The sequence below is a fragment of the Schistocerca americana genome, chromosome 1 (assembly GCF_021461395.2).
Source record: "Schistocerca americana isolate TAMUIC-IGC-003095 chromosome 1, iqSchAmer2.1, whole genome shotgun sequence".
NCBI lineage: Eukaryota > Metazoa > Arthropoda > Insecta > Orthoptera > Acrididae > Schistocerca > Schistocerca americana.
The window spans coordinates 392,660,949-392,687,540 of NC_060119.1; the positions used below are offsets into that span (position 1 = coordinate 392,660,949).

Sequence of the window (26,592 nt, forward strand, 5' to 3'; positions counted from 1 at the left end):
GATACGGGTGAAAGTCGTTTTCCAATAGCTGTTATTGTTCCAGAAATATTTTTGATGGACAAGACAGCTGGGACACCCTGTATAAAAGCTAATGTGAAAATCATAGCAACAGAGGTGTTGGGTAAAAAAGATAGCAACCACAACAGTGCAGCAGAGTGGTGGTCAGAGGAACTAGAGGTCCTCGTTAGAGAAAAACGAAATGTGTTACTTCAGTGGTTGAATGATAAATCAGAAGAAACAAGATCAATATACAAGGAAAACAAGAAGTAATGAAAAAAATAAGGATGGCAAAAAATGAAGCATGGGAAAGACCAGGGCCCAAGGTGAATAGCAAATTAGGATTTGGGAGAGCAAAAGAAACATGATCAGTATTGAAAGGGCTTCGACAGGATACAAAAAGCAAAACTAATCTCCAACTGATAACACAAAAGGAATGGGAAGAGTATGTCCAAAAATTATTAAATGAGGACCGAGAAGAATATCTAGAAGATGGAACAGGGGAAGATAAAGGACATGAAGATGATGAGATCCAGATTTTAGAAAGTGAAGTACTTCAGGCGTTGAGAACAGGAAGGAATGGTAAATCACCGGGATCAGGCAATATCAATCTGGAGTGTCTGAAATAGGGTGGTGACAAAATTGTGAAACTGATAACACAGCTCTTCAACAAAATGATACATGGAGATTCAATACCCAACGAGATGAAACTAGGTTACGTTGTAAGAGGTCCGAGCAGATGTAATTTCGATGTATTGCTCACGCGCTGCCTGCGATATGTAAGATATAAGAGAATCTGAGACCAGAGAGCAGTGTTGACTGCAGTGGGAACTGTGTAGCTGTAGCAGTAAGTTGTTGCTAGCGAGCAGTCTGGTCTGGTGTATCGTGTTGGCTGGGCCGGTCGTGGTGCAGCGATGCCGGAGCCTGAGCATTATTGTATAAGGTAAAAAGCAGCCTCGCGCATATGTAGTAATGTTATCTCAAGTCCCATGTAAATGTTTTAAAAATCTCCTAATAATAATCTCTCTCATAAAAAGTAACTTGTAACAACCATCAATTTCAGTTTAAAAAATTTACTAATTTCTCCAATCCATGATCAACCCGATTATTGCAAAAGAAAAATCAGTTGTTTCCTTTCATAAATGACAAACCTTCGGCCAGCATTGCACATTGCTGTGCCGGAAAAATTTATTGTAAGAGCATATATATATGCGTTATCCGGCGACTTCATTGAGGTAAGAATTTTTCTTTTTTTGTTCAGAATGATCTTTCAGGGCCATGACGCAGCACTGCTGACGTCCAAAATTTACCAGGTTAAATTCACAGTCAATTATTGAAAAGTTATGCGTGAGCGACAATTTAATTGAGAGGTTAGTTACATTGTATTATTACCAGGTTACGGAAATTATTTTGTTGGGACGTTACACTGAATGTGAACGACATAATTATAGTTTTTACTGTTGAGAAGTCTAGGAATTTTTCTGTTTTGAGGTTACACTAAAACGCGAATGAATTTTGTGGGGAGGTTACAACATTAATACAATATTTTAGAAAGGGGATCGCAAAATTTGTTCAAGCTATTGAGGAATTTGTGTTACAAACACATTAATGAGAATTTTTGCGTAAGTAATTAAAAAGAAACTGGAAAAAAATTTTAGAACCCAAGAAGAACAATGTGGATTCACGGCTGGGAGATCATGTGTAGACCATATTTTCACATTACGACAGATTTTGGCGAAACATAGGGGAAAATAAAAAAATATAGGATTAATTTTCATAGATCTAGAAAAAGCGTATGATACTGTTCCAAGAACGTTTGGAGAGCACTACATATGGGAAACATAAACCCTTTCTTGATTAAAATAATACAACAGATCTATAAAGATAACATTTGCCAAGTGAAAGATGGTATTAAACTTTCACAGAAATTTAGAACAAGCAAAGGCCTTTTACAGGGCTGTCCCATGCCACCATCATTATTTAAAATCTATATAGATATTAGCCTTAGAACATGGTCTCGTAAATGTAATAGTATGGGATTAGAAATAAGAGATGGGGTTTACCTACATCATTTATTATTTGCTGATGATCAAGTAGTCGTAGCACAAGATGGGGAGGATGCTAACTATATGTGCAATCAACTAGCAGTAGCATACAAAACGTGGGGTTTGAAGATTAATTACCAAAAAACAGAATACTTAACTAATGATTCAGATGAGCTGTACATTGAAGGAAAGAAAATCAAAAAGATAAACTCTTTCTGTTATTTGGGGTCCATTTTAGAAATCGAGGGAAAATCAGAATCAGAAATCAATAAAAGAATTAGTAGAGGACGGAGGGTCATTGGGATGCTTAACTCAGTCTTACGGAGCAGGAATGTAATGAGCAGATCTAAAAATTAATATACAAATTCATATAAGAGAGTGTGGTTCTGTATGGAACGGAGACCTGGACAATTAACATGAAGCCTATTAAAAAATTACAAGCTCTAGAGATGGACTTCTGGACAAGATCGGCAAGAATTTCCAGGAAAGAAAAGATAATGAACACCGAAATAATAAGGAGAATGGAAATAAAAGAAAGAATATATGACGTAATGGATAGGAAGAAATTACAGTGGTACGGGCATGTACGACGAATGGAGTAAACCAGAATACCAAAATTGATACTGGAGTGGGAACCGGAGGGGAGAAGAAGAAGACGACGACCTATGACCACCTGGCTCCAAAATGTACAGCACACAATGAGGAGAATGGGCGCAGAGGAAGAAGACATACAAGATCGAAACACCTGGAGGAATATTTTGAGAATATAGTTTAAGAACGTTTATTGTTTGTATTGTAATTTCCAAGTAAATTATTATGTTGGAGATAAGCTTCTGTAATGAGGAAAAGCTCCAAATAATAATAATAATAATCTACATCTGCCTCTCACAGCCAAGTGTTCGGCAGAGCGTTCATGCAACTTGTCAGACTATTTCTCGCATAATAAGTGTGAGTAAGGAACTCATAAATATTTTCATGCGAACTCTGATTTCTTATATTTCATTACGATGGTCATTACTCCTTATGTAGGTGGGATCCAACGTAATATTTAGGCACTTAGAGAAGAAAGTAGGTTACTGAAATTTTGTGAAAGGAGCTCATCGCAACGGAAAAAGTTTTAATGATTGTCATCTCCAATCGTCTATCATATCCCTGACGCTCTCTTTCTCGTTTTACAATAATACAAAACGAGCTAGCTTTCTTTGAACTTTATCGATGTTGTCCGTCAGTTCTGTCTGATAAGGATTCCATACAGCGTAGAAATACTTCAGAAGAGGTCGATTAAGGGCAGTGTGGATTTGTTGCATATTCTAAGTGTTCTGCCAATAAAATAAAGTCTTTGGTTCGCCGTCCCCAATACATTTTCTTTGTGATGGTTCCAATTTCAGTTATTCGTAATGTATTTAGTTGATTCCACAACCTTCATAAGTATGTGATTTATCATGTAGCCGAAATTTTCCTTAATTTTTATTGTAGTAATGTGGAGGATCACACACTTTCGAGAAGTTCTTAATGATCAGAATACAGCAATTAAACATGGGTGGGGAGTCCACCCCAGACCCCAGATAAGTGGGGTAAAGCCATTGCTCATTCTAAATATGATTTGTCAACATCCCTCTTCTTCAACGCATACTAACCATAGAGGGATGAATGAGGTATTGTTAGAAAGGTTTTTTTAACTGATTTCTGACACTGGATACCGATTTTGTACTAAAACTTACTATTTGTCGAAAATTATAACGCAAAAGAGTGTTTTAACTATCGCAGGCAAAATGGAATCATGGATGCCCACCTTCAGACATATACAGTATTTTACGAAGTTAACTTATTAATTACAAGCAAGAGACTCCCTTTTCATACTGTCTTATTACAAATACCATTATATTTCTTTTAAAGTATTTATTAACTCGATATCTGTGTACTGCATTGTCATAGATAAAGACCACGACCACTGTACTAGTCCACTATTTCTGCTCGTCATAGAAGTTGACTTTTCTAAACGAATATACAGTCCGAAACGACGAACATATTTATCGTTGTCGCCTTGAACCGTCATTTACCTATTGCTACTACAGCCTAACGTGCTTACCCGAAGTACGAAGTGCAATTAAAATCTCAAATTGCTGTTAGAGATTGTAATGACCTTAGTGACGTATCAGGTAAGAAGCGAACACTACGTTCTAACCGATACATCTGACATTTGGTTACTTATTTGTGTTTTATATTCGTATTTCTCATGAAACTACTTCTCAGCAGCAAGTACATGTAAATATTACGGTCGAAACTTAGAGATTACATGCAATAGAGCATGGAAATGTAGTAGTATATGCAGGGATATATCTTAAAATCATGATTATTATTTCACGTCGTTCGTTTCTTTTTAAATATATTTTCTATTCACTCCACAACTATCCTTATCCAACGAGTACACTTAATCCAAATACAGTCATTATTTAAAGCTATAAAAGCACGAAAGTTTCGCTCGGGTTGCCTGGTCATGTTATACGTATGTATTAATGTCCGCGCATAGTGCTGGTAGTAGTCTTAAACCTTTTGCAAATGAAGTCGCGATCTATGAGAATGTGTTACCGATAAAAATATGTAACAGCCACTCTCATCTGGAAAAATTCGAACATAGTTTAACAAAGCTGTTACTGTACAGAAACGTAAACTCGTACGCATTGTTTAAACTGTAGCATCTTTCTACTACAGGACTTGAGATTCACATCAATGTATTGAGATATCAAGTGGTCCGATCACGTGGGTATCACAGTAGATAGAGTAAATGGCAAGCTCAGATACTGTAAAACATGGTAGCACTCGCGCGTAGGAAAAGATGCGATTTGTATACTAATTCTCTTTTCAAATTTTATTTATCTATACAACAACACATACACAATAGCTGGTTTCCGCTAAAGAAGCCTCGTTACAGTCGAAGCGCATACATTGAAACGATAATGCAATATATACAAGCGAGGTCTTGGCCGATAATGTCTTGTTAGTCAGTTAGTTAGTTACTTGCTTCATAGATAAAAGATTTATATGGCTGCGTATTGGTCATTCACAGGTTTTTTTCTGTAAAATACTTACATTCGACAATTCTTCTATGCTGTGAAGGCGAAACTTCTTTAAATTCCACATTTAAAGACATTTCTGCGATCTGTCAGACATTTAATTTCTATGGGCAGATTGTCAAAGAGCCTTACCACTGCATATTGTACTACATTTTGTGTTGGCGTCTGACTGATTAAAGGGTGATGCAAATCATTTTTCCCCTCTAGTATTGTGAATATCTCTGTTACTCTCAAACTCAGATACATTGTTGATAACAAATTTAGAAAGGGCATAAATGTTATGTGACTATGAGGTTAACATACCCAACTGCGTAAAGAGATGTCTGCGAGATGTACGTAAGTGAACGCCACGCATAATTTAATTACTAGGGGCGTTCAATGAGTAATTCAACACATTTTTTTTTGAAAGCAGGCTGGTTTTATTCAGGATTCCAATACACCATATTATGTCCCACTACATCTACATCTACATACATACTCCGCAATCCACCATACGGTGCGTGGCGGAGGGTACCTCGTACCACAATCAGCATCTTCTCTCCCTGTTCCACTCCCAAACACAACGAGGGAAAAATGACTGCCTATATGCCTCTGTACGAGCCCTAATCTCTCTTATCTTTGTGGTATTTCCGCGAAATATAAGTTGGCGGCAGTAAAATTGTACTGCAGTCAGCCTCAAATGCTGGTTCTCTAAATTTCCTCGGTAGCGATTCACGAAAAGAACTCCTCCTTTCCTCCAGAGACTCCCACCCGAGTTCCTGAAGCATTTCCGTAACACTCACGTGATGATCAAACCTACCAGTAACAAATCTAGCAGCATGCCTCTGAATTGCTTCTGTGTCCTCCCTCAATCCGACCTGATAGCGATCCCAAACGCACGAGCAGAACTCAAGATTAGGTCGTATTAGTGTTTCATAAGCGGTCTCCTTTACAGATAAACCACATCATCCCAAAATTCTACCAATGAACCGAAGACGACTATCCGCCTTGCCCACAACTGCCATTACATGCTTGTCCCACTTCATATCGCTGTGCATTGTTACGCCCAAATATTTAATCGATCTGACTGTGTCAAGCGCTACACTACTAATGGAGTATTCAAACATTACGGGATTCTTTTTCCTATTCATCTGCATTAATTTACATTTATCTATATTTAGAGTTAGCTGCCATTCTTTACACCAATCACAAATCCTGTCCAAGTCATTCTGTATCCCCCTACAGTCACTCAACGACGACACCTTCCCGTACACCACAGCATCATCAGCAAACGGCCGCACATTGCTATCCACTCTATCCAAAAGATCATTTATGTAGACAGAAAACAACAGCGGACCTACCACACTTCCCTGGGGCACTCCAGATGATACCCTCACCTCCGATGAACACTCACCATCGAGGACAACGTACTAGGTTCTATTACTTAAGAAATCTTCGAGCCACTCACATATTTGGGAACCAATCCCATATGCTCGTACCTTAGTTAGGAGTCTGCAGTGGAGCACCGAGTCAAACGCTTTCCGGAAGTCAAGGAATATGGCATCCGTCTGATAGCCTTCATCCATGGTTCGCAAGATATCATGTGAAAAAAGGTCGGGTTGCGTTTCGCAGGAGCGATGCTTTCTAAAGCCGTGCTGATGCATGGACAGCAATTTCTCTGTCTCAAGGAAATTCATTATATTCAAACTGAGAATATGTTCGAGAATCCTGCAACAAACCGATGTTAAGGATATAGGTATGTAATTTTGAGGATCCGTCCTTCTACCCTTCTTATATACAGGCGTCACCTGCGTTTTTTTTTCAGTCGCTCGGGACTTTACGTTGGGCAAGAGATTCGCGATATATACAAGCTAAGCAAGGAGCCAATACAGTAGAGTACTCTCTGTAAAACCGAACTGGAATTCCATCAGGACCTGGCGATTTATTTATTTTCAACCCATTCAGCTGCTTCATAACCCCAGGAATGTCTATCACTATGTCTTCCATACGGGAATCTGTACGAGACTCAAACGGCTCTATGTTTGTACGATCCTCCTGCGTGAAAGATTTCTCAAATGCTAAATTTAAAAGTTCAGCTTTCGTTTTGCTGTCTTCCGTTGCCAGGCCAGACTGATCAGTGAGTGACTGGATGGAAGCCGCTTACCGATTATACGTAAGACCAGAATTTCCTTGGGTTTTCAGCAAGATCTTTTGCTAAGGTATGACGGTGGTAGTGGTTGTATGCTACGCGCATCGCTCTTTTTACAGCAGCACGAATCTCTACTAACGTTTGCCCGTCCTCATTCTCCCGATCTTTCTTCTAGCGCGAGTGCAACTGTCTTTGCTCCCTGAGCATTCTCCGAATTGCGCTGTTAAGCCACGGTGGGTCTTTTCCGTCCGTAACCCACTTTTTCGGCACATACTTCTCCAATGCGTGTTTTACAATGTGTTTAAAATTTGCCCATAATTCTTCCACGTCCATCGTACTATTTTGGCTTCAAAAGCCCCTTTTCAGAATCATCTCCGTTCAATGCTACAGCCTTATGCCACCTTACTGGGATTGCCTGTATACCCGCAAGGCACCATTCTACTGGTCGACGTCGAAGCCAACGTCTTGCTGCATCAACAACCTTCCATTGTCCACATATTGCTTACTGCGTCCTTTGTTTGGCCAAACAGATGGAAGTCGGAAGGTGACGAACCCAGCGGGGATACATCTGTTGGACGAGTGTGTCAGCACTACCAATAGAGATGTTCAATTGAGCAGCGAAGTATCAGATTGTGATCCGTCGATCACCTCGAATGAGAGTGTTCAACATTGCAGCAGTCGGCCGGCACGCGGTAGATAGGACAGGTTTGTGCGACCTTATTTCGATTGTGACAGACGCCTCGCCCAACGATTCGACGTGCTTTTGTTCACTGCCAGGTCTCCGTAGACATTCTGCAAGCACCTATGAATGTCTGGGATGCTCTGGTTTTCCGCCAAAACAAACTCTACGACAGCTCTCTGCTGGAACGCACCTCCGTTACAGACGCTATTTTGAAAGTTATGTACAGCGCCACCTATCGAAACTTAATGAAACTACAGGGAGTGGCTTCCAAAACACTCGTTCGACCTATACTTGAGTATTGCTCATCAGTGTGGGATCCAAAGAAGAGCGGTGCGTTTCGTCACAGGGTTATTTGGTAAGCGTGATAGCGTTACGGAGATGTTTAGCAAACTCAAGTGGCAGACTCTGCAAGACAGGCCCTCTGCATCGCGGTGTAGCTTGCTGTCCAGGTTTCGAGAGGGTGCGTTTCTGGATGAGGTATCGAATATATTGCTTCCCCCCTTCTTATACCTCCCGTGGAGATCACGAATGTAAAATTAGAGAGATTCCAGCGCGCACGGAGGCTTTCCGGCAGTCGTTCTTCCCGCGAACCATACGCGACTGGAACAGAAAAGGGAGGTAATGACAGTGGCACGTAAAGTGCCCTCCGCCACACACCGTTGGGTGGTTTGCGGAGTATAAATGTAGATGTAGATGTAGACCGATGCGGGGTATTCGGCGATGTCTCACCACAAATTCGGCAATTTTTCAACCGAAACTGGCCAATAAAAAATTTATTGCATTATTTACTGAACGCTCCTCGTACTTTGTACAAGAATACTTACCCCAAAATATTTTCCTGTAAGACACAAATGAATGAAAATATTGAAAATATGTTAGCTTACTGACTTCACTCAAAGTTGGCAATTGTCCTTATGACAAAAGTAGCCCAACATAATTTTTTTAGCAGTTCTTCTGTACGGTTTCTCCAAATTAATTTTTGTTGTTTATTTATGGTATACTGACAAGAGATGGGCAAATTTTGTCAGTATGAAACTGGATGAGCTAATTTTTCTCAAAGTTTAAAGGTAGCCAATTTGTCCAGACTTCGTCTGTAACTTTCACAAAACATCATTTACTATTGTCTCTGTTGACGCTTCTTTGCTAGGTTTCACAACGATGCTTGTACCATCTACAAACCGGACTAATTCTGTCTCTTTATTCGAATAAAATGGCAGATCATTAACGTAAAGCGAGAACAGTTGTGGGCCAATAATCGAACCGTATGGGGCTCCGATTGCATTTCCCTCCGTTAGCGTTGTTTGCTGCGGTCGTTTTGCAGACGTAAAAAAATGCGTCTGGAAATGCTGCGGATGTTGTTGTAGGACTGTTGTTGCTGGCAGATTACCGCGGCGACGGAGAAACCCGGCGTGATATTTCGGGCCTTCCGACCTTTCTAAAGGTTCCCCGGAGCGGCGCCGTAATCTCCGCCACGGTATGGCACGGCACGGCTCTGGAAATTGCGGGCCCGGATCAGCGGAACGTGGCCCCTCCCGCTGACTCAGCTTTGCGAAATAATTACTGCTGTCGGCCGAGCTGCGCCACCGAGCTGCCTGCGGATTTCTTGCTTTCCCGTCCGCGCCGTCTTATTGCGACTTCCGACTGCAGCTTTCCAGTACCGCCTAGCGTAGCACCTGCCGTTACCTAGCTGGGTAGGAAAGCTCATCCACCAACTTCGCTGTGTGCAGCGTGTTTCCGCAAATATTTTATATCGACATGCAGACGCTGTACATCAACACCTGCGTTCCGCCAGCGCCTGCAAGTAAAATGCATAGCGGAAGGTGTTTCGTTATTACTTCACTATCCCATTCGCTTACGGGTCGAAATAAAACGAGGAAATTACTGTGTACTACCGGGTGGCTCACGAAAAACTGCCCCCAAGAACTAGACTGCTCATTCTCACCCGCCAAGTTGCGACCTATTATTTCGAAGCTTTTGCGACTACGTTTTGTATTGTCAGTACGAAAGCCTTTGAGACTTGGTTGAGGCGTGTGAAGTAAATATCTCAGCGAGATGTATCCTCTTCAAGGAAAAATCGCTAAAATGGAGTCGTTGCGTTTCTAACCAGTTCATTTAAGAAAACGAGGGAAATTTCTTGGTGTTTCCATACCAGCAAAGAATAGTGCACAGGATTTAGTGACAATGTGGCGTACGACATGGTCAGCTGCAAACACAAAAAAAAATATTTAAAAAGCTAAAAAAAATGGTACCCTGTCAATTTGTACACCTGTTGCTATGGCGGATATTCGAACACGAACGATCCGGAGTCCAAAGAAGTCGACACGCAAATAGTCGCAACATGTGAACATTTCGCGTAGGTGTTGTCAACGCGTTTTACATCATACAGGGATGAAGCCCTAAAACTGACATGAGTAAAAGAACTGAAGGAAGAAGATAACGCAAGACGTGTGAATTACTGTACATGAGTAAGTCAAACAACTAAAAAGAGGGAAGGCCGTTGGACTTGATGGGATACCAGTTCGATTTTACACAGAGTACGCGAAGGAACTTGCCCCCCTTCTTGCAGCGGTGTGCCGTAGGTCTCTAGAAGAGCGTAGCGTTCCAAAGGATTGGAAAAGGGCACAGGTCATCCCCGTTTTCAAGAAGGGACGTCGAACAGATGTTAAGAACTATAGACCTATATCTCTAACGTCTATCAGTTGTAGAATTTTGGAACACGTATTATGTTCGAGTATAATGACTTTTCTGGAGACTAGAAATCTACTCTGTAGGAATCAGCATGGGTTTCGAAAAAGACGGTCGTGTGAAACCCAGCTCGCGCTATTCGTCCACGAGACTCAGAGGGCCATAGACACGGGTTCAGAGGTAGATGCCGTGTTTCTTGACTTCCGCAAGGCTTTCGATACAGTTCCCCACATTCGTTTAATGAAAAAAGTAAGAGCATATGGACTATCAGACCACTTATGTGATTGGATTGAAGAGTTCCTAGATAACAGAACGCAGCATGTCATTCTCAATGGAGAGAAGTCTTCCGAAGTAAGAGTGATTTCAGGTGTGCCGCAGGGGAGTGTCATATGACCGTTGCTATTCACAATATACATAAATGACCTTGTGGATGACATCGGAAGTTCACTGAGGCTTTTTGCAGATGATGCTGTGGTGTATCGAGAGGTTGTAACAATGGAAAATTGTACTGAAATGCAGGAGGATCTGCAGCGAATTGACGCATGGTGCTGGGAATGGCAATTGAATTCCAATGTAGACAAGTGTAATGTGCTGCGAATATATAGAAAGAAAGATCCTTTATCATTTAGTTACAAAATAGCAGGTCAGCAACTGGAAGCAGTTAATTCCATAAATTATCTGGGAGTACGCATTAGGAGCGATTTAAAATGGAATGATCATATAAAGTTGATCGTCCGTAAAGCAGATGCCAGACTGAGAATCATTGGAAGAATTCTAAGGAAATGCAATCCGAAAACAAAGGAAGTAGGTTACAGTACATTTGTTCGCTCACTGCTTGAATACTGCTCAGCAGTGTGGGATCCGTACCAGATAGGGTTGATAGAAGAGATAGGGAAGATCCAACGGAGAGCAGCGCGCTTCGTTACAGGATCACTTGGTAATCGCGAAAGCGTTACGGAGACGATAGATCAGTGGAAGACTCTGCAGGAGAGACGCTCAGTAGCTCGGTACGGGCTTTTGTTAAAGTTTCGAGAACATACCTTCACCGAAGAGTCCAGCAGTATATTGCTCCCTCCTACGTATATCTCGCGAAGAGACCATGAGGATAAAATCAGAGAGATCAGAGCCCACACAGAAGCATACCGACAATCCTTCTTTCCACGAACAATACGAGACTGGAATAGAAGGGAGAACCGATAGAGGTACTCAGGGTACCCTCCGCCACACACCGTCAGGTGGCTTGAGGAGTATGGATGTAGATGTAGACGTAACTGAGAGTGGAATGTTGGATCCGCAGCTGTATTTCATGACTGAGGAAGCCTGCCTCCATCGGACATACGACAATTCCCAAGAGCACCAGATATTGGTCAACAAACAAACCCTATACGATTAACAAGGAACCTCTTCACGGTGAAAATCAGAGTCTGGTGTGCCTTGCCAGCAAGTCAGATTGTGCGAATCACATTTTTTGAAACAACAGTAAACATTGCTGTGTATATGAGCATGTTTGAGGAATTTTAAGCACAGCTGACCTCTCCATGAGCGTAAGAGTGCTGTCTTTTAACAGGATGGGCGATCTGTCACACTTCAAGCGAGTCAATCTCATGAATTCGTGGAAGATTCACAGAAGGAAGGACTATCAGCAAAGGATAGAAGCCACCTCGTTCGCCGTTCCTAACCACTTGTGACTTTTATCTGTGATGTAGTTAAACGGAGGAGTGTACGAAAATAAACTAATAACGTTACACAACTGTAAGGACTATATTCGTAATGAAATTCTAAGAAATGATGCGGCAGGGGTACGCAAAGTGTATATTAACATGTTAGTATAAGGGCAAAAGTGCACTGAAGCACAAAAAGGTCATTTTCAGTGCCTAATGTATGTAACGTAAAAGAGAAGACCACTTCAGTAAATATAAATCTTCGTATTAGTTATTTGTTATTTCTTTATTATCTAATTATTACATGTTTATCTTTTTTTGTTGTATCAGCTCTTAATGGGTAGCAATTCGTGCATAATTAGCAGTCTGTTCTCTGGCCCGGTTTTCCATGCGCCACCCTGTGTAACTGCAAAAAACCACTGTAAAGCTAAGATGGCATTAAACATTTTTTTTTCCAGACAACTGGTTTCAATAGCCTAACCCATTATTTCCAGCTCTTAAATATTTTTTATAGTAAAACATGTTAATTTTACGCTGATTTCATGCACAATATGTGAAGCAGATGAAACTCAGCACATTATAAACGTCTGCCATCGCCAATATTTTTGAAAACACACAGCATCTCCTCCATATACATCTGTGAGCAATACATATAAGGACATGGCAGTTTGGACAAGGTGCTGTTTTTTTTGGTTTAATATTTTAGCGGTGACAAACATTTATAATGTGCTGTCTTTTATCCACTCGAAATCTTGTGCATGAGGTCAGCGTAAAAGGTACATATTTTGCTGCAAAAAAGCGACCTGAAGATGACAGCTAAGACTGTTGAAACCGGTTGTATTGAATAAAAAATATTTTGTGCGCCCTTGGCTTTTGAACGGTTTTTAAAAATTAAAACAGATCGCCTTTCAGTATTCTCTTAATGAGAAAATTCAATTCTATAACTGCGCCTGTTTGCTGATGACGGTGCACTATAATGGAAAGAGCCGTTTTTAAGTGGCTGTAGGAGCATATAGAATCACAAAGATAGTATTTCCACTTGACATGATCAGTAGAATCTTGTTCTAAATATGGAAAAACTTAAATTAATGCACACGACTAGGAAAAACAATCCAGTAATAACCGAACAAAGTGTCAGTTCGATTAAATATGTAGGCGTAAGGTTGCATAGCGGCATGGGATGGAACGACCACACAAGGTCGATTCTAGGGAAGCTTTCTTTCGGGCTCCCAGTTTCCTGTATCTTAATATATACTTACTATGTGCGTAGTAACCGTTAATTTGTGGCTTGGCGAAGATCAGGTGTTCGAGTAGGTAAAGCGATACAACCGGTTCTTATGTAAGGTGATTCGCACTTTGTACCCGGCTTGTTTGTTCCATCGATGTTTCAATAAATTAAAGTGTTTCTCACGTTGACAGTTCACTCGCCTGCCAAAGTCAGGTAATGTTACATATTTCTCTAATCATAGCGCTTTGACGTAACTCAGGCCTTGCGATATTGCTTGCCACACCATTCTCTCAATTATCATTATTGTCTGGCTCTCTGCGAAGGCTCATATAGAAATTCCAAAGGTAAACTCACAGAAAAAGTCTAACACGTACCTAGACCGTCTGGATACGTGTTTTCTTCCATAATGGCATGTTTGTTGTTAATGACCATTTACCAAGACCGTCCTAACAACCGTGCTGTTGCCACGCTGAAGCGTGGGATAAGAAAAGTTGCTGTTAATAATTATTCTGGAATTTTCCGTTGCTGTTGGCCTTCTCGAGTTATCACTCTCCCCAGGTTTCTTCCATGCCTTATATGCAAATGAGTACCCGCTTATACATTCTTTTGTTACTCATTAACAGGAGTCGAAGAGTGAGAAAACATGTTTCATGGCACTTACATTACGTACTTCTCATTCCTCCGTGTTCGTGTTAGTATTACGGGGCTGTTTTGGAGCTGCTGGTCTTGCAGTGAAGCGCTCATCGGGAAACCGAAAAGCCCCGAGATCGAATCCCGGTCGGACCACGGGCGATTTCAGTCTGCCTTTAACTTAGCCCTCACTCCTCACTAATGTCAAGATTCACCGCGGACGACACGTTGCTGCGATTCCCTTTTCTCCGGTAGCGTTACTGAGATAGGCTAAGTATACTCCAGTCGCTGAAGTGGCGTCCAATCAAAAGACAGGCCGTTGAACCAGGTGGAATTATTGTATTACTATAGTACTATGCGTCCTATTGATAATATAGAAGCATATTTCCAGCTAAACTTTGCAACCCGTTAAATGATGACTTTCGTTTTCCATGAAAATTTATTTTTGCTTTGCTAATTCGGTATCAAAGATTTTGATGCTTGGAAAAATGTGTACCTACTACACTGCAATTTAAACAAATGCATCCACACCATGTAGTGTACAATCTGGTCACTAGAAATATGTGTGTTGTTTTCTTCCCAGTTTGACCTTCGGATATTTGTTCATTCAACCAACTTGACGCTTTACCATCCTACTACGTCTAAAGAAGAAGCCTGCATCTTCTCACGTATCTCCAACAAACATTACGCTGAGCGTATCTAACTTAAAATTAACCGGTTTGTGTTTTCAGTCGCACAAGAACAACTTTTTATATCAAAGGGCTTTCTCCTGTCATTCGACATTTTTGCAAAAATCATTATTCTCTAAAATTATCTAGGCAGGGGAATGTGGGACAGGGTGGTGGGCGTTCCATGAATAACTATCTCCGAACTCGGCATAAAATGGTTCAAATGGCTCTGAGCACTATGGGACTCAACAAATGAAGTCATCAGTCCCCTAGAACTTAGAACTACTTAAACCTAACTAACCTAAGGACATCACACACATCCATGCCCGAGGCAGGATTCGGACCTGCGACCGTAGCGGTCGCGCGGTTCCAGACTGAAGCGCCTAGAACCGCTCGGCCACTCCGGCCGGCTCTCGAGGTTTCCTTACAGCAGCGGGAGGAGCAGACTCCCAGTGATCCATATGCGCTGTAACTTTTCATTTGAACTTCGAAATACGTGTATATTTTGGACATGGTATTTGTATTTTTGGAGGCAACGGCCTTGCCGCAGTGGATACACCGGTTCCCGTGAGATCACCGAAGTTAAGCACTGTCGGGCGTGGTCGGCACTTGGATGAGTGACCATCCAGGCCGCCACGCGCTGTTGCCATTTTTCTGGGTGCACTCAACCTCGTGATGACAATTGAGGAACTACTCGACCGAGTAGTAGCGGCTTCGGTCAAGAATACCATCATAACGACCAGGAGAGCGGTGTGCTGAACCCACGCCCGTCCTATCCGCATCCTCCACTGAGAATGACTCGGCGGTCGGATGGTCCCGGCAGGCCACTCGTGACCTGAAGACGGTGCTTTTTTTTGTATTTTTGGAAACATCATTTTGACTCTCTCGTACGTAAATCTTGAAACTACAGTTCTATATTTTTGACGTGTGCTTAAAAAATTTTAATAATACTTGTACTGTACTTGATTATAAATTTGGTTTCTGCCTTGTAGGATATTTGAAAATGGCTCCCGGCACGAAATTATCCGTCAAGTAAACAATAAAAATAAAATTTGCAACTTTGGCTGGTTTTTCCTTGTACTGGTTAAGTTGCTAACCTGCAAATTACACCAGGTTGCTGGAATTTTGAAGACTAAGAACTTGGCGTGCCACAGCTGAGTGACTTAAGACTGCGGCGGGTACTCAGCAGGCGGCGAGGCGTACCGAACGCCCTACACGCACACCGCCGCTTCTTGCGGAGCTGCGCGGCATCGGGTTTTAATATCTGGCGCACAGTAGGCGGTGATTCAGCGCCGCGGCGGCATGCGCGACTCCGATAAGCGGCCACGCCACCGCCTGCTAGGGCCGGGCCGCGCCGGGCTACGCACGCACACGCAGGAATGCGCCTCCTCGCCTCGCCCGCCGCCCTATCTTACGCGCGCCACGCACGCACGTCTACTTTGCCGCCTGCGTGCCTCCGCCGGCAGCCGACAGCCTCCAGGGGATGAATCCCGCCACTCCCGCCAGGCATCTCGCCAGGAATTTTCGACGCCGCCATGCCACGGATAACGAGTAATTCCGCATTTGTATTCGACGGAAGAGCGCCGTACAGTAAACAAATTAATGTAGCATCCTGCACTAGTTTCCTAGCTGACCCACTTTGCCCAGCCAGAACTTCATAACCATCGTCCTAGTATTGATACACTACTTGCCATTAAAATTGCTACACCACGAAGATGACGTGCTACAGACGCGAAATTCAACCGACAGGAAGAATATGCTGTGATATGCAAATGACTCTCTTTTCAGAGCATTCACACAGGGTTGGCGCCGGTGGCGACACCTACAACGTGCTGGCATGCGGAAAGTTCCCAAGCGATTTCACACACACAAACAGCAGTTGACCGGCGTTGCCTGGTGAAACGTTGTTGTGATGCCTCGTGTTAGGAGGAGAAATGGGTACCATCACGTTTCCGACTTTGATAAAGGTCGGATTGTAGCCTATCGCGATTGCGGTTTATCGTATCGCGACACTGCAGCTCGCGTTGTTCGAAATCCAGTGACTGTTAGCAGAATATGGAATCGGTGGTTTCAGGAGGGTAATACGGAACACCTTGCTGGATCCCAACGGCCTCGTATCACTAGCAGTCGAGATGACAGGAATCTTATCCGCATGGCTGTAACGGATCGTGCAGCCACGTCTCGATCTCTGAGTCAAGAGATGGGGACGTGCACGAATGGCAAAACGTGATTCTTTCGGATGTATCCAGGTTCTGTTTACAGCGTCAGGATGGTCGCATCCGGGTTTGGCGACATCGCGGTGAACGCACATTGGAAGCGTGTATTCGCCATCGCCATACTGGCGTATCACCCGGCGATGTGGTATGGGGTGCCATTGGCTACACGTCTCGGTCACCTCTTGTTCGCATTGACGGCACTTTGAACAGTGGACGTTCATTTCAGATGTGTTACGACCTGTGGCTCTACCCCTCATTCGATCCCTGCGAAACTGTACATTTCAGCAGGATAATGCACGACCGCATGTTGCAGGTACTGTACGGGCCTTTCTGGATGCAGAAAATGTTCTACTGCTGCCCTGGCCAGTACATTCTCCAGATCTCTCACCAACTGAAAACGTCTGGTCAATGGTGGCCGAGCAACTGGCTCGTCACAATAAGCCAGTCACTATTCTTGATGAACTGTGGTATCATGTTGAAGCTGCATGGGCAGCTGGACCTGTACACGCCACCCAATCCCTGTTTGACTCAATGCTCAGGCGTATCAAGGCCGTTATTACGGCCAGAGGCGTTAGTTCTGGGTACTGATTTCTCAGGATCTATGCACCCAAATCGCGTGAAAATGTAATCACATGTCAGTCCTTGTATAATATATTTGAGTGAAAATGTAATCACATGTCAGTCCTTGTATAATATATTTGAGCAGTGAATGCCCGTTTCTCATCTGCATTTCTTCTTGGTCTAGCAATTTTAATGGCCAGTAGTGTATAAACTCGTCCAGGCGTTAGCAGCGCCACCTGCCGAAGAATGACTGCTAGTCAGACAGACGCACGATGCATGTAGTATGAGTGGGCGTGCTGTCCGCGTGTAGAATAAGAAAGGCGGACGATGTATCTAAGTTTGACAGAGAGCACATTGTGATGGCCCGGAGGCTCTGCACGAGCATTTCGGAAACTGCACGACTTGTCAGGTGTTGGAGGAGTGCTGTGGTCAGTGTCTTCAATATGTTGCGAAACCACGTCCAGACATCTTTAAGCTGGGTGGTCACGGAGACGTCGGACGTCATAGGCTGGACAGACAGCGAAAACTTGAGAGGCGGCGAACTGTAGTGGAATTAACATTAGACTTTAATGCTGGGCAGAGTACAAGTGTGTCTGAACACACACCAAACTTCCCAACGACGACTCATGCATGTGTCAGTATTAGCACCACGACATCGGTAACTACGGCTGAAATAGGCACGTGACCATTGGCACTGGACGTTGGCACAGTGGCAGAGCGTTGCATGGTCTGTCTGATGAATGCCTACACCGTCTTCAATGTGCCGCTGGGACGATGCGAATGTGCCGTCTTCCAGGGGAACAGCTCCTTGACACGTGCACTGCGGATCGGCGACAGGCTGGCGGCGGCTCCATTATGCTCTGTGGAACATTCACGTGGTCATCCGAGGGGCCAGCGAAGCTTATGCTAGGCTTCATGATGGCCTAGGGGTATCGTATACCGACTGTAGCCCACGTACAAGCCTTCATAACAATCATGTTTCCCGACGCCAGTGGCAGTCTTCAGCAACATGACGCGCCATGTCACAAGGCCAGCAGAGTGATGCAGTGGTTCAAGGAACACAGTGGTGAGTTCCAGTTGAAGGACTGGCCTCCCAACTCGCCAGATCTGAAACAGATCGAACAAATCAGACATGTATTGTACATGGTGACAGAAAAAAAAATGGTGGTAAGGTCTTAGGGGACCAAACCGCAGAGGTCATCGGTCCCTAAGCCTACACACTACTTAATTTTACTTAAACTAACTTACGCTATGGACAACACACACACCCATGCCCGGGGGAGGACTCGAACCTCCGACGGGGCGAGCCGCACGGACCGTGACAAGGCGCCTCAGACCGCACGGCTCATGGTGACAGAGCTCATGTCCCCCCCCTCCCCCACCCGCCCCCCGGAATTTACGGAAATTAGCTGATTTGTGTGTGCAGATGTGGTGCCAGCTGCCTCCAGCGACCTACCAAGGCGTCATTGTTTCCATGCCACGACACGTCGACGCTGTTATTTGTGCCAAAGGTGGACATACTGGCTATTAGGCGTGTGGTGATAACGTTCTGGGTGATCAGTGTATGCTGTGACGTGTCCGTAGCAATCATCTCTTTTTCCTGGCCTTACCCTGTATCTTCACGGGGTCGGGATGTCTGAATTAGGCAGAGTTAGTGGTAACAGGTGGCCAGAGGCCCTTCCTGATGATGCTACACAAGCGAATATCAGTTAGGTCTGCAGTACTGCTTCAGCCGTTTTGCAATAGACGGCAGTGGCGGCAAGGGGTGGTCCAGGTGGTAGGTGAAAGTATCATAAAATACGCTTGGACATTTATAATCATAACGCCATGAAGATATTAATCAATCTGTGATTGTATCATAAAGTTATTCTCGACTGAATGTGTCAACTTGCGAGCCCAGTTCCCGTCATATGCGGGAAGTGTTAATTTTTCTGCTTTAACATGAAGAAATCTGCAGATGAGACTCATCACATGGTGGGTAAGAACTCTGGGCTACCTTTTAGTGAAACAACGTGCAGAGAATGGTCTCAGTGCTTCAAGAACGGACATTTTTCACGTCGAAGTCGAGCAAGGCGATGGAAGAGAGAATATTTCCAAGCTACTGAAACCGACGGAAACGATCACAGGAGATGGTTATTGAAAGCAACTGCCGCGTTTCAGCCGTTCACAGAAAGAGAAGCGCTTACAACACACCGACTGTCATGAGAAGGTTATTTTACGACATGGCAATGTTCGACACCATGTCACAAAACTCGGCATCACATATCTGGAAACTTTGGAATGGGAAGTCCAACCCCCACCCAGACATTGTTACCACCTTTCTATATTAATGGCGCACAGCCTAGCTGACCAGCACTCCCGATCATACGAATAACTGCAAATTTGGTTCGGTCCGTGGATCTCCTCAAGAGACACACAGTTCTTCCGCCGCGGGGTTCATTTGCCGTCCGAGAGACGGGAGAAAGTAGTGGCCAGCAATGGCCAATACTTTGGATCGTAAATTTAAGTTTCTCACAATACAGCATCGAACTTAGAGAAAAAAAACACTTTGGAGGTCAAGTTGTAGATCTAATATATTACATTTTATCCACGATGATGTAACAAGATAAAATTCCTTACGACAGGTGTTCATGGCAACTGAAATATAGGCTATTCCTTTGTCAATCCTGTACAGTAAGGCCACATTTACATGTCAAAGTATGAAATTAACTATGCAGGGTGTCCCAGAAATGTTGAGACAATCTACGAGGGTTAGGGGTTAGCAGCAGGAAGTTGTTTTTTTTTTTTTTTTTTTTTTTTTTTTTTTTTTTACAAATTGAGACTAGGAGTCGGTCATGGAACGCCGCTACAGAGGCTCGAAGTTAGAGGCGCCGGTGTCTGCCGCTAGGCCAGCCGTTCTGCAGCAAACGTCACTTTGTACGCTGACGCAGTTGGTTTTTCTCCCGTACACCGAAAAACATCGGAGATTTTAGAAGCTTCCAGGAGAAAAATAAACTTCGGATGGAAACCCGTGTCCGAAAGAGCTCTCCACGGAGGCCACATAGCATCGCATTCGTAGGGGACAAGGACTGTCTGCGCAGCAGCTAACTCCATCTTCTCCGCTGGCGATTGTGTCGATCAGTCGCGATCACTGAATAACAAACAACATTGCGAAACGTTCCGCCTACGGTTCGTCAGCGTACAAAGCCACGTCTGCTGCCGAAGGGGCGGCCTAGCGGCACCGCCGGCGCCTGTGACTTGACGCTCTGTAGCGCCGTTGGATGACGTTTCCGGATACGGGATCCCATCCTCAGTTTATTTCTCAAGACATACTCTACAGCGCCTCGAAGTTTGTCGCAACGTTTGTAGTACACGGCGTAGAGGTCAGAATTTGTAACAGAGACTATACCTTAGCATGCAAACTGGTGAGTAAAGCACGCAAGCACAGACGTTTAATTTGCAGCGGAGCGAGGGTCGCAGCTATGAGTTGTGGTCTAGTCGTCGTGCAAACGGGGCTTCAAGATTGCAAAATTTGCGAAAATAAGTTGAGACGGGCCTTTAGGTCGGAGTTTCCACGGCGAAGCGCGATCTTACACCCGCGGCCACGGCCAATCCTAGCGTTGTGCTACGTGCGGGACAATTACACGACGTACGGTTCTTCAGACTCAAACGTTCAGTGAAGGACCCAGAATAATTCCCTGCTCTGCTACAATACCGGTCAGTCCCGCTTTAATTCGCAACACACGTTTAAGGCGTCCGCAAATTCAAAGTCAGTACTTGAAAGCCCTGTAGCTATGTAAACTACCTTTCAGTAAAGATTCCGAGAGCCGACCGTTGGGGTGGAATATGTTCAACCCTAGAAGTCCAATACACAGCTCCCAACTGGCTGCTAACAGCTCTTTCCGATAATCATCACAATGAAACATGAATACAGTTCAAAAGTCACACAAAAACACAACTCTCACATTTCCACTGAAACAAGCATAGTTTATTCGCATCTAGTAAACCTTACCAAGGCCTCCTCGTTCACTGAAATAGTCGTCCAGCTGGCTCCTGGCTCCCTGATTTGATGCAAAGGCTCTGCTTATCGAGCTGACGCACGCTCGCTTTAACACTTTGACTTCCTGTTTTTTCACAGTGGAAATCAGTAATGTTTAACTATTTTAATTAGTGTTCTAATTAGAAATGACAAAATGAAAGAAATAGCTACTGGTGGATCTTCCCAGACCGTGGCCATGAAACTCTTCCATTCCTAACGTTTCATTCAGAGCTGCGCTGGACATCTTCAGACCTGCTCCTTCTTCAACGGCGTCGTGTCGAATCTCAGTCGGCAAGAATCAACGGAAGAAGGAGCACTTCTGAAGATCACCAGTGCAGCTCTTAACGAAACATTGGGAATGGAAAAGTTCCATGGACCACGACCAAATAAGCCGGCTGACTAACCAGCAGATAAAACTTCTGGTTGTGTGAGCCTTCATTGTACGATGAAAAAAATATTTCCCGCTATTTCGTTTCCCTACGTTATTCATAGGTACCGCTAGGGCTTCAGACCTCGAACCGGGAAAACTACAAGACATACAGAAAATAGACATACATCAGTCTACAGAGCATCTGTCAGTGTTTGTATATCATATTACAGGAGCAGTATATTGCCTTCGTCTGTGATGTGGCAAACGCCAAAGTGTGCGTGCAATTCGTTGACATTATTTCTAAATGAGCGCGCTACGGCAGCCCTCGTTGCAAACTGTTCATTGAGCTGCCTTTCTGCATGTTCAGCCTAAAAAGATGCGGCATTACGGAGCAGAGGGTTAACAATGAAACTTGAAGATAACACAGCCCAGAGGTGCAGTTTTTAATTATGAGAAATCTGCAGACCTTTAGCAGGCTTCCAATTACCAGTGAGGCACTGGTAAATAAGAATCAACATGTACATCGCACTCCACAAGCCACTTAACGGTGTGTGGCTGAGGGTACTTCTGGTACCACTGACAGATCCCCCCTTCCCTGTTCCACTCGCGAATGGCGCTAGGGAAAAATGGTTGTTGGTAAGTCCCTGTATTAGCTCTAATTTCTCGAATTTAAGAAAAAAAATCATCCAGCAAATTCCCGCTGATTCTGTGATAAGTTATCGTGGGACACAAACATCCGCTGCGGGGAGTGGCCGCGAGGTTTGAGTCGCCCTGTCACGGACTGCGCGCCCGATCTCGCTGGAAGTTCAAGTCCTCCCTCGGGCATGTGTGTGTGTTGTTCTTAGCATAAATTAGTATAAGTGCCGCGTAAGTCTATGGACCGATGACCTCAGCAGTTTGGTCCCTTAGGAATTCACACACATTTGAACGTTTTTGAACACAAACGTCCCGACAGTGGTCATAGGTCAGAACATCGGAAAGTTAAATCTGATAGTTGAAAAAAAATTCAAAAGCCAAATTTTTTAATTCAAGACAACCGGTTGCAACAGTCTTAGCTGTCATCTTCAAGTCATTTTACGCACAAAATGTCAAGTGGATGAAACTCAGCACATTACAAACGTTTGTCATCGCTAAAATATTTAAAAACACAAAGCATCTGATCAAAAGGCCTTGTCCACATACATATTGTTTACAGATGTATATGGACATGGCCTTTGGGACAAGATGCTGTGTGTTTTTAAATATTTATGCGATGGCAAACCTAAGTAATGTGCTGAGTTGCATCCACTTGACATCTTGTGCATGAGATCAGCGTAAAATGAACATGTTCTACTACAAAAAAGTTTATGAGCTGAAGATGACAGCTAACACTGTTGAAACCAATTATCTTGATTAAATAATATTTTGTGCGATCTTGGCCTTTGAATGCCTTTTAACAGTTAAAACAGATCGTCCGTCAATATTTTCATGTTGAGAAAATTCAATTAAACCCCAAAGCCACGCCCGTGCACGGAATTGCACTTTCGGCATCACTCAGTTTAGCGTACTGCGAGAAATAACTCGGCTGGTCACGAAGGATCGCCGTCTGCCGATTTCTGAAACGCATTACGAAAATAACACCTCTGCCCCAGAGACCACACGATTCTCACACTGCCATGTGAGCTGCGAACCGACTCGCGATTTCGAAACTTCCAAATCGCTCCACGAAACGAATAAACGTTTAGCCCTTCTAGGCAGTCATAATCAGGAGCAGATTGGACGTACTTTCGATCACCATTTTTGTTTGCCTCATAGCTCTATGTACGGCAAGAGATTTACTAGCTTCTCTTCCATGTATGTCGGAAAACACTAGGCTCTGTTGGGGAAATTACTCACACTTAAAATCAACCTGATCCGTTATGACCGTCGCCCATTTAGGAGGATTAGGGAAAGACCAAAGCAACCTCCCCCTGCAGCAGGAAACTGGCCAAGGCGATTGCAACAGCGAAGACGACTAGCACACATGGGCGTCCAGGAAATGAAATGCTACAAAATAAATTGTCTAAGCGTCTGAAACTGCGTGAGACATGTATTGGGGTTACAGGCTAAGGGACTGTGTTGCTCGGACGTCAATAGAAACATCAGGAACGATAGGTATTTCTGAATACTTTCAGATGCGATAGTCGCAATGAAACACGTGGAGATTTCAGTGAAATTTTTTGCATCGGTCTTTTTTTTGTTTGTTATCCGTGAATCCCAAGTTATTAGTGGTGTTGCTTGTGTAGTGCCGGCGGAAATTATCACCTAACAGTTTTCTCTTCGCTACAGAAGAGAGCCACCGTTGAGTTAAGAACCACCGTATTTTACACTGTCGCCCCGTCTGAACATTACGCAAGGGGTTTTACGGCGGGCGTGTTCTGCCTTCGCGTCGCGTTTATGGGATGCATTGCCCCATGATTTACTGATGCGCTCCACATTCGGGGCCAAGATTAATGGCATTCCTTTGATAGCGCGTATTCCTGGAGATCCGGGCCTTATTAGACTGTTTGAAATTGCTCAAGAATATTTATGACGCTGATTAAGCAGTTTGTGTGTGTATGCATGTGTGTGCGCGCGCGCTTGAAATGCGAGGAAAGTAAGGCGCGCCGTAAATCATAAGCGCCGCGGATGTGAATAGCCGTTCTAAATTAGTTACAGTCCCGTAGGAGGCGCGCGATTAGCCATTCCTGCGTTGGACACGTGCAAAATAGCACGTGTCGGTGACACCTGGCCTAACTAACGACCTTTCGCTGGCACCGCCAATTACCGCCGCGCATACTCCGGTTATAGCTCGTTACGGCACTGATAGCGAAACGTCTATGGAAAATACGCAAGGGCTTCGAAGATCTTGTTGGTACGAGCACGGGGCTCACAACCCGAACCACACGCCACTGTTACGCGCTAATGAAGTACTGGGTCCCTTACTTCGATTGCACACAATTCATTAAGGTCACTCCAACACATTTATTTCAAATAACATAAATGAAGTTACATTTGAATCTGACATTAAACAGGAATAAAAAAAAAATTCAAAAACAGCTGATTTAATGCGTGAAGCCCGAGTTAAGCCAATAACCAGATACACTGAACAATTTACCGTAATTCAAAGAAAGAGAAAAACAAAACTGAATCAATACACCCCACTGAAAACTATCCAAAAAATCTTACAATACTACCCAAAGAATACACTGAAGTGGGGAGCAGTCGCTCACCCAACATAACACTTCAAAATGAGTTCAATAACACAGCTGCGTGCCTCAGAAAACAGCAAGACATTACATACACTTCGTTTGACAAATACTCATTAACATTACGCCACTCCTGTTTGAACCACAGTGTCCCAAAGAAACAGGCGCTTATTCTGAAAGAACAATTTTTTTATATATGTTTAAATTACAGCATTAAGGAATTCCAAATCTTTCCCCTTTCTAGGCGGAGGCTGAGCCAGAAACACAGAATGCCGCAAAAACACAGTTTTGTTGTGAAATCTTACACGACACCCGGAAGCAGTAACAGACAAGGGGTCGGCACCCCCAAATATCACAGGCTAAGACTCAGGGTGGGAGCACATCCTACGAGAACTTGTTCACACTATGCTCACCACAAACTGTAGACATTCCGACCGAACATCCGCTCGCGGTGGCTGCCAGAAGGACGAGGCAACCAACAGGCCCACGCCGCGCTTCTCACATAGGCACCTCAATTTGTATACACATCTAGGCCAACACCAACTCCGGACTCCCCTCTCACTGCCAGGCTTGGCACATTTTATATCAAATGCCTTCCAGGCAACCAGTAACCGCTGTAGGAGTTTCACGATTAGCAAACAGGCCCAGCGTAACAGACATCACACATGTGCTTACGCTCGAGCCACAACTTCGCCAGTCTCACCGGCCGCCCCAAATCGACTGCCTCTCGCCGTCCCGCGCGCCGCAGCCGAAAACGCAAAGATGCTCATGCCCGGGGACGCGCCAAAGATAATAAGCCGATCGCTGATGATCGACCAGCGACCTGGCTCACTTGTTCCATTACATTTTTGTTATGGAACCGCGGTAAAATACACCGACGGAAGAAAACATCGCAAAACCAAGGAGGCGTTGTGCGACAAAAGAAAAATTCGTAGGCGTGTGTTTACATCTGATAGATTATGCCTATTCAAATTACGCACCAGTCGTAGAAGAGTACAGCTAGTAGGATGCAAATCAGGTTTTGCTATAAATAAACACTGTAACAGTCGTCAGCATTAGTTACCTTGAGACTGCACGTGGTGGGTTGACGTTACTCAAGAATACCTTTCAGGCGACAAAGACGCCATTATAAGCACCTCGCTGAGTTTGAACGGCTTCATGCAAAAGGGCTACGAGAAGCTGGCTTTTCCTTCTGAGATAAGGCAGAAAGGCTTGGAAGGTTTGTAGCCACTGCTTGTGATTGCTAGCAGCGATGGTCACGAGAAAGTACGGTCACAGAAAGACTGGGCTCCGGACGACCACCGAGAGGGAATACCATCGTATTCTATGTACGGATCTGGCGCACCTGCAGCAGCAATTTGAGCAGCAGTTGGCTCTACAATGAACTATTACAAACCAGTTACATCAAGGACAGCTTAAAGCC

At 44.0% G+C, this 26,592-nt stretch overlaps 1 pseudogene; it reads left to right on the plus strand.

The window, feature by feature from the left end:
• Positions 1–15,329: 15,329 nt before the first annotated feature.
• Positions 15,330–15,447, plus strand: LOC124559498 (annotated as a pseudogene).
• The last annotated feature ends 11,145 nt before the right edge of the window (positions 15,448–26,592 follow it).